This window comes from Pantherophis guttatus, chromosome 10, assembly GCF_059756535.1.
Source record: "Pantherophis guttatus breed Tessera chromosome 10, ASM5975653v1, whole genome shotgun sequence".
NCBI classification, from domain to species: domain Eukaryota; kingdom Metazoa; phylum Chordata; class Lepidosauria; order Squamata; family Colubridae; genus Pantherophis; species Pantherophis guttatus.
In genome coordinates, this window is record NC_142072.1 from 5,155,413 (window position 1) to 5,165,777 (window position 10,365).

Sequence of the window (10,365 nt, forward strand, 5' to 3'; positions counted from 1 at the left end):
AACATGTAGGGTCAAGTCTGCAATCTTTTGTGTGCTTACTTAAGAATCTTTTCCATTCCACCGGTCAAGCTTTATTTTGAATAAATATACAGAGGATTTGGCTGAAAGTTACTATGGAGATTCCAGACCATTAAAAAATAGCCCCTTTTGGGGGGGGGGTTGTCTGAAGAGTAGCCACCTGTTTGTCCCACTGCACGTCTTGTGTTAGACCTCACAATCTGAATTCTTCTCCAAAATAACCTGTTCCCGTTTGATGACGACACCAAGCAATTACAAAAGTTGGCTTAATTGCTGTGATTTGCTATTTTATGCGGGATGGTCAAGAAGCAAAAAGCACTTCACAATTTTAATCCTGGCCACACTCGTGCCGTTGCTTGTGAGATGGGTTATTCTCCGCATGTCGTGGAAATGCATTGGAAGCAGTGGGACGGATGGATCCCACTGCATCCCACTACAGATGGATGGAAAAGTGGTGACAAATGATACACGAAGAGGGAAACTTGCACACATTCTCTTGCTTTGAAGATCCTTGGATGTCCTAGAGATGTCATCTCTAATAAGTTATTTCATATCCTAACCAGAGGTGGGTTTCACATAATTTTACCACCGGTTCAACGCACACCAAAAATGTGAGCGTGCTTTGCTTGCGAGTGCAGCTTGCACGCATGTGCGCAGCTTAGAAAACGTGGCTAAATAGGACGGCATAGTGCTGGGGGTGGGGGAGGTGGGCAGGGGGCAGGGCCCACCCGCACCTCGTTACTACCGGTTCGCCCAAACTGGACCAATTCGGCTGAATACCACACTGACCCCTAAGCCTAACTGGGATGTGGAGTTGAGAGGTATCACTTTTGGTCACATCGGGTGCAATGGAAGATGCAACCTGTTGATCTGAGAGGGACATCTCCAATTTGATAAAATAAATGAACGCTGTCTCCCAGAAACGAGAAGACAAACCAGCATTACAGTTCAGCCAAACAAACAAGCAATGCTATACTCAAACACTCGTCCCTTTCTCCTTCTTTCCCCTTCCCCTTCTCCACCTTCCTGTACAGGTAGTCCTTGACCTACGACCACAATTGAGCCCAAAATTTCTGTTGGTAAGTGAGACATTTGTTAATTGAGTTTTGCCCCATTTTACGAACTTTCTTGGCACAGTTGTAAAATGAATGTATTAGTAACAGTCTGTTTACTGATAACTAAGTTGTTAAGTGAGTCTGGCTTCCCCACTGTCTTTGCTTGTCAGAAGGTCGCAAAAGGGGATCACATGACCCCAGGGATATTGCAACCGTCATAAACATGAGCCAGTTGCCAAGCATCCAAATTTTGATCACATGACCATGGGGATGCTGCAATGGTCGTTAAGTATGAAAAGAAGGTCATACGTCATTTTTTTCAATGCCGTTGTAACTTCAAAAGGACACTAAATGAACTGTTGTAAGTCGAGGGCTACCTGTAGTAGCACTGGTAGTAGCACTGGTCTTCAAGTGTACTTCAGGTGTAGCTGTTTTGTGTCCCTCAAGTGACAGAAACTACAATCAGGATGGTCTCATGCTTCAGTCTTTATACTCCACTTAGTAAATTTTACCTGCTCTTAAAGAACTGTATAGTAGTAAGAAAAAGATTCATTGTTATGTTTGTCCTTGAGCTTTTCCTGGACATTTGGAATATTTCATGATTATTTTTTTCTTCTCTTTTTCTTCTCTTTTATATTTCATATTTATAACATGACCCATGCCGGGAACCATGCAGGCTCTAAATTTAAATAAACAAAGAAAGAAAGAAGCCGAAGCTAGATCAAGGCTAGCATGCAAGAGCAAAGTCGATGGGGGGAAATTAAACTTGCTTAATGACTGCAGGATACATTTAACAAATGCAGGGTTTGTTTAACAACCAGGGCAATAAAGGTTTTTTAAAATCTGGTAAAAGTCACTTAACAACAGCCTTGCGTAGCAAAAGAAATTCTGGCCCCAATTGTGGTCATAAGTCAAGGACGCACCTGTATTAGTTTTCATCTGTTCCATGACCTCTTATTGGTGGCAAACTGGGAAGACAATATTCATTATTAGCCATTAAAGGCATGTGGGCAACCATTTCCTCTTTCTTGCATCGTATCCTTAGTAGGTGCTATTAGTATGTAAGACCTTCCTCCAGAGATACACAGCACTAACAATGGGGCACTCTTCCCCACCACCACCTTCCAGGCTCTGATCTGAGATCTAATTCCTTAGCTCAAGGAAGCATTTAGAGACATTTTGAAAACCGGAAACCATGTTTCTCAGCCAGGCAGCCCATCTTCATGGTCCCCTGCAAATTCCACTGAGGAATTATTTTACTAATGCCTTCCCATCTAGAGATAGATAGCTTTTCTACCTGCTTTTTCTCATTAGGGCAGGTTTCATATGTGACATTCTTTTCTTTCACATGAACCTCGGTTAAAACTTTTACTATTCTAATAGGCCCAAAGATGCTTTTTTTTTTTTTTCCCCCAAAAGGCAACTGGACTTTCTTTGTTTTTCCTTGAAGATGTTTCGCTTCTCATCCAAGAAGCTTCTTCAGTTCTGACTGAATGGTGGAGAATGGAAGGATTTATATTCCTTGCAGTCCTCTGGTCGTTAGCGCTCTTTCTGAGAGTCACTGAGTCAGAAGTGAAGAAGCTTCTTGGATGAGAGAAGTGAAATGTTCTCAAGGGGAAAAAAAACAAAGGAAGTCCAGTTGTCTTTTGGAAAAAGCATCTTTGGAACAACCATGATTTGGATGACTGAGAAGCTCCACAGACATTTATTCTAATAGGCACAACCACAAATAGTTTTCAGAGACTCAAAATCATGCCTATGGTGTCTCGTGCAAGGAGGACTGGATGAAAATGGTGAACATGAAAATGCCATGCTTGTTTGCAACAAGTAAAACTTAAAAGAGTGTGTACCAAGGCTGGATTGGACAGATAGTGTCTTCATCAAGGCTGGATTAGATGTAATCTATAAACCATTACTTAACATCTCCAGCAACTTAAAGGCACACTCACTATATAATTTGTACCACCACCACCCCGCATACACAAAAACAGCTCCACTATAAAGCCTGTATATATGATTCCCTAACAACCTACTCCCACACCTTTGATTTAACATATTATCCTTATATTTTGCTTCTAAAACAGAAAAGCTAGGTTTTATATAAAACACCTAACTCAATACTTGGGTTAACAAACATAATTGGACTGTTGATATACAATAACAGGCAACATTGAGAGAATAAACCATACTAATATGATGGCTTGGTTCACATCACACCGTGATATGCTGCCCAATCCCATTTTAGCCAACTGATAACAGCCAGGCTTGGCCACAAGAAATAGCAACACAAAGACAGCAACTTGTAGGTACACACAAACTCAAGTCAGCCAATCTGTTGCTATGCAGGCACTCAGCAAAGTTTCCATTTTCTTGGATCTTAGATTGGCCTCTACATCAGGCGTCTCCAACCTTGGCAACTTTAAGCCTGGAGGACTTCAATTCCCAGAATTCCCCAGCCAGCTGTGGAATTCTGGGAGTTGAAGTCCTCCAGGCTTAAAGTTGCCAAAGTTGGAGACGCCTGCTCTACACTCAGTCAGAAGACATGGCTCTGCCCTTATTCCTGGTGGGGAGTTCTTACAATAGCTGTACTGAACTGACACAGAATGAATTCTGCTGCTGATCCTAATGTTATGTTTTTAAAATTAATTGTGGAGCATTTTTACAAGTTGGTATGTTGGTTTTTAGCTTGTTTTTACTTGTTGTGAGCCTATCCCAACTGCTTAGGTGAAGTGAGTGGCCATACAAATCAAACAAGTAATACTTTTCTATAGAAATTCACACCAATTCTTATTCCAAGGACAGAGATATAGGCATTCTGCATGAAAAAATCCCATGGACTTCATCACACAACTGCAGAGTACATATTGAAAGATGCAATGGATGAATAACATCACTGGAATCGATAGGGATCATACACCCCAGGACGATTTGCAAATATTTGTGTGCCGGGAGTGAGTTTGCATTTTTCTTTCTGATAAGCTTTCAGCATCTGTCTTGATCAACTAGTTATGAACTTTCTATAGTATTAAAGCTTTCTTTATGTGGGTGCACCCAGATGTTCTTGAAATCCAGCTGTCATCATCCACAGCCAGCAAAGAAGCATAGAGAAGGCATTGGCGATATTTTAATTAGCCCACCTTTATAATTTTTAGACATAATTCAAGGCAATGAACATACCTAAAACTCCTTCTCTTCCTATTTTCCCTACCACAACAACTCTGTGTGGTGAGTTGGACAGAGAGAAAGTGTGGATGGCCTGCCTGGCTGGCTCTCATACCTAAAATGGGACTAGAACTCACAGTCTCCTGGTGAATGGCTCAAAGTCATTCAGTCAGCTTTCATGCCTAAAATGGAACTAGAACTCACAGTCTCTTGGTGTCTAGCCAAGTGGTGCCTTCACCACTAGACCAAGATTTAGCTCACTAATTCCAACCTCCAGCTCAGGGAAGAAATCCAGATGCTGGTGTAGGCCTTGGGTGATGGAAACTGTAGTCCATACCCATCTGGAAGCTACTTGAAGCTTTCGAGAGAAGAAGCAGGTTCATATTTAATGGCTTCTTGCCAGTGGTTTGTACAAGCAAGCACAAGTGGCCTGCAAGTGAAAAGTAAGTCACTGTTATCTTTTTACCTATTTAGGAGTGGGGGGGGCAGCATACAGTAGACAGGTAAGTAGCTTATCCCGTTTTAGCTAGCCATGAATATGAGCAGTCAGGCACAAGTTGGCAATGAAGGTTTGATCTCCAATGCAACACGCTCCTCAAGATCCTCCCCGCTAGTCTCTCCTTTCACACTCAGGAGCCTGGAGACAATTCCGCCTGGCCTCTGTTCACATCAGGAAAGCGGCCATTTTACCTTTGCTAACCAAAGAGAACCCACCTGGTGTTTAACTGCCAGGGGAAAGAGGACATGTTTTTTTTAAAAAAATAAATAAATACAGAGGAGTGAATTTGGAGGCTTAAAACTCCAAAGAAGGAGACCGAAATCAGAGAGCAGAAAAGGCGCAGGGGTTAGCTAGATGGGAAATGCAGATACTCAGATCAAAAAGGATCCCTTACACTGAGAAAGATGTGTAGTCAGCAAAACGGAAGGCGGTGGGGAAGGATTCGAAGGGAAGGCAGAAGAACCGACAAGCATTTTGCTCTTGGGAATTTCACAACAGTTGCTGCCTCATAGCTTCTCCCACCTTTCCTTGGTTAATTGGCAACTCTCATACAAAATTCTCAACGTTTGCCTACTCAAGGGCTCGGTGTAAATCCTAGGAGCTCTGAAAAAGGAGGCATCCAGAAACTTTGATATCTAGCGGGACTCTGTTAGAATGAGGCAGGACAAAAAAAAGCAATGGGTGGAAACAAATCAAGGGGAGAACTAAGGAGAAATTTCCTGACCGTTAGAAACCGTTAATGAGTGGAACTGGCTTGCCTCCAGAAGTTGTGGGTGCTCCATCACTGGAGGTTTTCAAGAAGAGGTGAACAGTCATTTGTCTGAAATGGTGTAGGATTTCCTATATGCGTGTTTCATGTACACCTTGCAAGGGTCAGTTACTATTGTGCTAGCTCTTGGTGCAATCTTTGGTATGTTAGGGATAGGACTAGAAGATCTCCAAGGTCCCTTCCCTCTCTGTTATTCTGTTATTCTCTAATGGGGAACAGTAGGCCATCCTGCAGGAGGTGTTTTGGGAAGCGAAGTGTGATAAAAAAAAAAGGATCAGGGTATGAAACGGAGAGGTGGAGAAAGAAAGAAAGCAATAAGGGAGGCAGGCGGGATGAGAAACACAGGGTAGGAAGGCATCGCAGAAGGAGAAGGAACAACATAGGCCAGAAGGACTAAATACTTCAAGCTACGAGTCAAACGTGTCCGAGGTCCCTGCTTGGTATGTCTGGGGAGGATCAGAGGCACCCCTTTGTCGGCATTGGCTTACATCCTGGCCCACACCATTTTTGGTGACATCTGGACCACATCAATGGTGGCAAAAAGGTGCATCATCCATATGGATGCAGAAAGCTGGACCCAGAGACGGAAAGAGGCGAGCAAAGGTTGAGGGTTGTAGAGACTTGGAAAAGCTGCCTCGGTAAGAGAAGATTTTCTACCCTGCCCTCATTCCCCTGCTTCACACACACACACACACATACACACACACACACACCAGCTTCAGCACTGACCCCCTCTCTGCACCATCACCAAGGCCAGTCCCTTGGGAAGACTGTCCTCCTCCCCTTTCCTCCCCCCAATCCTGCTGACCCTGGCGCGTGGCTGTGCCCGGAGGCTCGGCTGGAACAAAGGGCCCAGAGCTTGGCCAATCAGGGTGTGCAGCTCTCCTGCCGCTGACCTTTTTATGATTATTATTTAAGGGAAAAAGCAGAGGCAAGGAAAGGAGAAGGGGGGGAGGAGGAGGAGGAGGCAGCAGGAGGCGGCATGGGAGGGGGAAGAGGAAGGGAGCTTTGCAAAGGAGAGCTGGCCTCTCGGCAGCCACTTTATGGAAAATACCCCTACATGGCTCACGGTCGCCCAAACTCCCTGCCTGGCCTCTTGGGAGTCCATGTTGCCTGGGATCAACCAGGCCGTGACCCAACAGGAGCACGTTCATGCGTGCAGTGGCCGTAAGAAAGCCCCTGACGGTCTCCTCACTCAAGAAGGTTGGAAAGGATGAATATGTTGGCCCCCCAGCTGTGCTAGCAGAAGGAACAGATCCCTCGATTTTCACCCAGGAACTGTTCCTTGGTCTGTGTAAAGGATCACCACCATCTTATGCTGGGGCCAACTGGCCAATTCAAGGAATATTTCACTTCTGGAGCAAAGCTAGAGAACCCTTAGGAATGAGACTCTCTTGATTCCTTATCCTCAGAAGCCCAAGGTTGAGCAATACAGTTATTAAATGTAGCCCATTCTTCTTCTTTTCCCCAGCTTATATAGCTACGTCCCCTGACCAAGCTAGCTTCTGTCCTCCGTATATTGAGCAAATCCTTTCTTTTTTTAACTCCATGGCTTAGATATCCAGCCCTATCCCTCACATACCAAAGATTGCACCAAGAGCTAGCACAATAGTAACTGACCCTTGCAAGGTGTACATGAAACACGCATATAGGAATTTACTCTTGTGCTAACAAGCTGGTGGATCTGAGACAGCAGAGCACTATCATCATCATAGCAACAGCTTTCTTGACCAAGTTATAGGTAAAAATATGCATGGGGAAGAGATCATGGCTTCCCAGTGCTGTGAATGGCCTATCACAGGGTATGAAATTATAATTCAATGAACCTTTCTCGTGGTTTAAGACACTTCTGAGTTCAATTACTTCTGGTTAAGTTCACTGGGGTTGTATAGTTTGGGGGAAATGTACCCAAGGTCAGCTTTGGGTCACAGACTGGTCGGTCAATTCGTGTGACAAGAATTCTTGTCACAAGAATTGAGCCAGTTTGGTCTAGTGGTTAAGGCAATTAGGAGAGGGTGAATTCTAGTCCCACCTTAGGCATGAAACCCAACTGGGTGACTCTGGGCCAGTCCCTCTCTCTCTCTCTCTCTTGGCCCACAACCTCAGGCTCTGGAGACAAGCCCTGTCAATCAATTCCTATGGCAATCAAATGGATCGACACTTGGTTGATTGGGAAAAAAGCAGACCCTGCACTTGTGGGAAAATGCTAGGAAGAAAAAGAAAGGTTTTGGGAGGTGTTACTATAAAAAAAGACCATCCTTAAACTATAATACGGTTCATTAGATTGAGCACCAAACATAGTGGCTGTGTTCCCCTTACCCAGATCTAGGACTTAGTGTGTTGTGTAAACTCAGCATCACAACTGTTCCCTGAGCATTCGTATGTGAATTCAGGAAGTATAAAGCATCCACTGTTTTGGTCATGTGGCAGTCATACCGTGGAAATGGTGGTGCAAAGCAAATGTTATCACCATGTCTTTGAACTGTTCAGCTGGCTTTGGTGTACTTTATAGCTTCTAAGTACCAGGAGCCTCTCATAAAGCATTGTGTAGAATATAAAGTTTATGTTTCATTATAAAATAGCATAGCAAAATCCCAAGCAACGCGCGTGTTCACCCAATTTCTCTCCGCGTTTGGAAATTTGTCCTTCAAATTCACAAAGGTTTCATGCTTATAGAAGACTCAGTGTGTTATTAGCAAATATATTACTTGCTAGTGTCAACTGAGTAGAAAGGATTTCAAAATATAACTTATGTTCAGAATTTTTTTCCCGATAGAGGCATGTTTTGATTTCAATCAGTCCTCAAAGCAAACTAAACAAGATTTCCGATGCAAAGCTGTGGAGCCCAAATCAAAGTTTAGTCAAATGAAAAATGTAGAGGTGAAATTCAAATTTAAATCTCAACAGTTGCCAATAGGCATGGTGGCTCAAATCTAAAACTGTGCTTTTAGGGAGCATTTTAGAGGCATGGTTTTAGTCTGATGAAGGTATACAGAAGGTGGTCTTTTAAATTTTTATTCTTTTGCAATGGACATAGGGATTGTTTTATTTTCCATTGCAATAGCTTCCTTTTTCTCGCACTCTTTCTCATATTTTGGCCATTTAATGTACAAAGACAGATACTAAAAACGATTTGAAGTGCACATTTGTCTAACTTAAAAGCTTTCTACCTTATCCTATTAGTAAACCAGGCAATAAAAGCATTATCCAATTATGAACACCTGAAGTTTTAAAATACAGCATCAAAAAGGACATTTTAGTATGTGGATTTTTTTAATCCATCAACTGTTATTTCTTTAAAAACATACCAGGGGTTTTCACTGAAAATAAAGATAAGGGGAAAGAAAAACAAATCTTCTTTTAATAACACTTTTTAAAAGGACGAAGAAAAACACATATGAACACAGCATAGAGCAACTCTGCAACATTTAAGGAGATACAATCTTATGAGGAATCCGTGACAAAAGATCCCTGTAAAAATATATATACACACACCAGTGAGTGCACACATGTGCACACACCCACACAGGAACACAAGAGTGACCTATCCCCAGCCTCAGCATATCTGGCTGGCCATCTGGACCTGAGTTTCAGACCGAATTCCCCAAACATGTTACCAAAACCAAGAAACTATCAGGTCCTCCTAACATTTTGAGAATCTCAATTGCCTTCTTGATTGGGTTTTTTCCTTTTCCCTCCTGTCTGTAATTGTGAACATTGATCCCCAAAATAAAAATAATCTACAAATGTGGTACCCAAAGTCACAGTCACCTTTCGCCTCTCCCCCTTGTTCCTGTGTAAAGGACACTCAAGTTTTCTACACCTCATTGCAACAACTTCAGTGCTTGGTTGGGGTTTGGGATCACCCCATTTCCAGCCCTACCTAAGAAGGCACCAAGGACACAGACCTTCATACGTGTGCATGTACACACACACATTTACTACTCTGCCCAGAGAAAGAGAGAGAGGGAGAGAGAGAGGATGTGGGGGTGGAGGGGGGCAGTTACTACAGGCTGGAAAATCGATTTCTGCTTCTGAACAAGCTTCACTTCCCAGACCTCCAGGTTCATTAGCACGGACTGGGCTTGACACCAATACAATTTCCACACCAAGCTGGCTGCAGCAGAGCTGGGGGAGGGGTGCACACAGAGGGCCAGCTCTGCAGCCACTTCTCTGAACTCCCCCCACCCTGCCAGCCAAGGAGAAGGAGGAGGAGGAAGAAGAAGAGGAGGAGGAGGGCGTCAAGAGCAGATTCTGCAATCGCCTCTTGGTTTCTCTTTGCCCAGATCACATCCCAGCCTGCCTTTTTGCACCTTCTTAGGGTTCTTCCCCGTTCGCCCATGGATGTCCCACTGCCCATATTTCTGACCCTTCCCCATTCCTAGCAACTCCTAAATCTCATCTGTCCAATCTATGAGGAAAGATGACTCTCCCAGGATCTGGTGGGTAATAGTAGAAGCATCCGTTATCCAAATGCCTGCTTCTCCTCTTAACTTTGGGAAGCAGGAGATAAAAAGAGTGAAGAACGGGAGAGGCCACAGTGAATGCCAATTCTGGCATACTGCATCCATCAGGCCCCCATCCAACCCACCACCTCATAATCTTAAAAGACAGAAGATACATTTCCCCCCAAGGGCACTTAAAAATGTCTTTCGTAGATTCAAGGGACTCCAGCTCCCAAATAAATCACCCCTGTTGCTTTCTGCCCTAACCACTAGTCTCCCATCAACCATCCTCCCCTGCAGGGTCGGCCTCACAAACCCACTCTGCTTATCTTTTGATTTCAGTGCCCACGGTTGAGTATTGGGGCAGTACAGGAATGCAAAAATCTGTTTAATAACCACCTAGATCTCTATGAATGA

The 10,365-nt window shown here is 43.7% G+C and overlaps 1 protein-coding gene across 5 annotated transcripts in view; it reads right to left on the reverse strand.

Moving 5' to 3' along the window:
• The window catches only part of POU2F2 (POU class 2 homeobox 2), a 121,088-nt gene that overhangs the window by 54,380 nt on the left and 56,343 nt on the right, over positions 1 to 10,365 (reverse strand). The window lies entirely within an intron of this gene.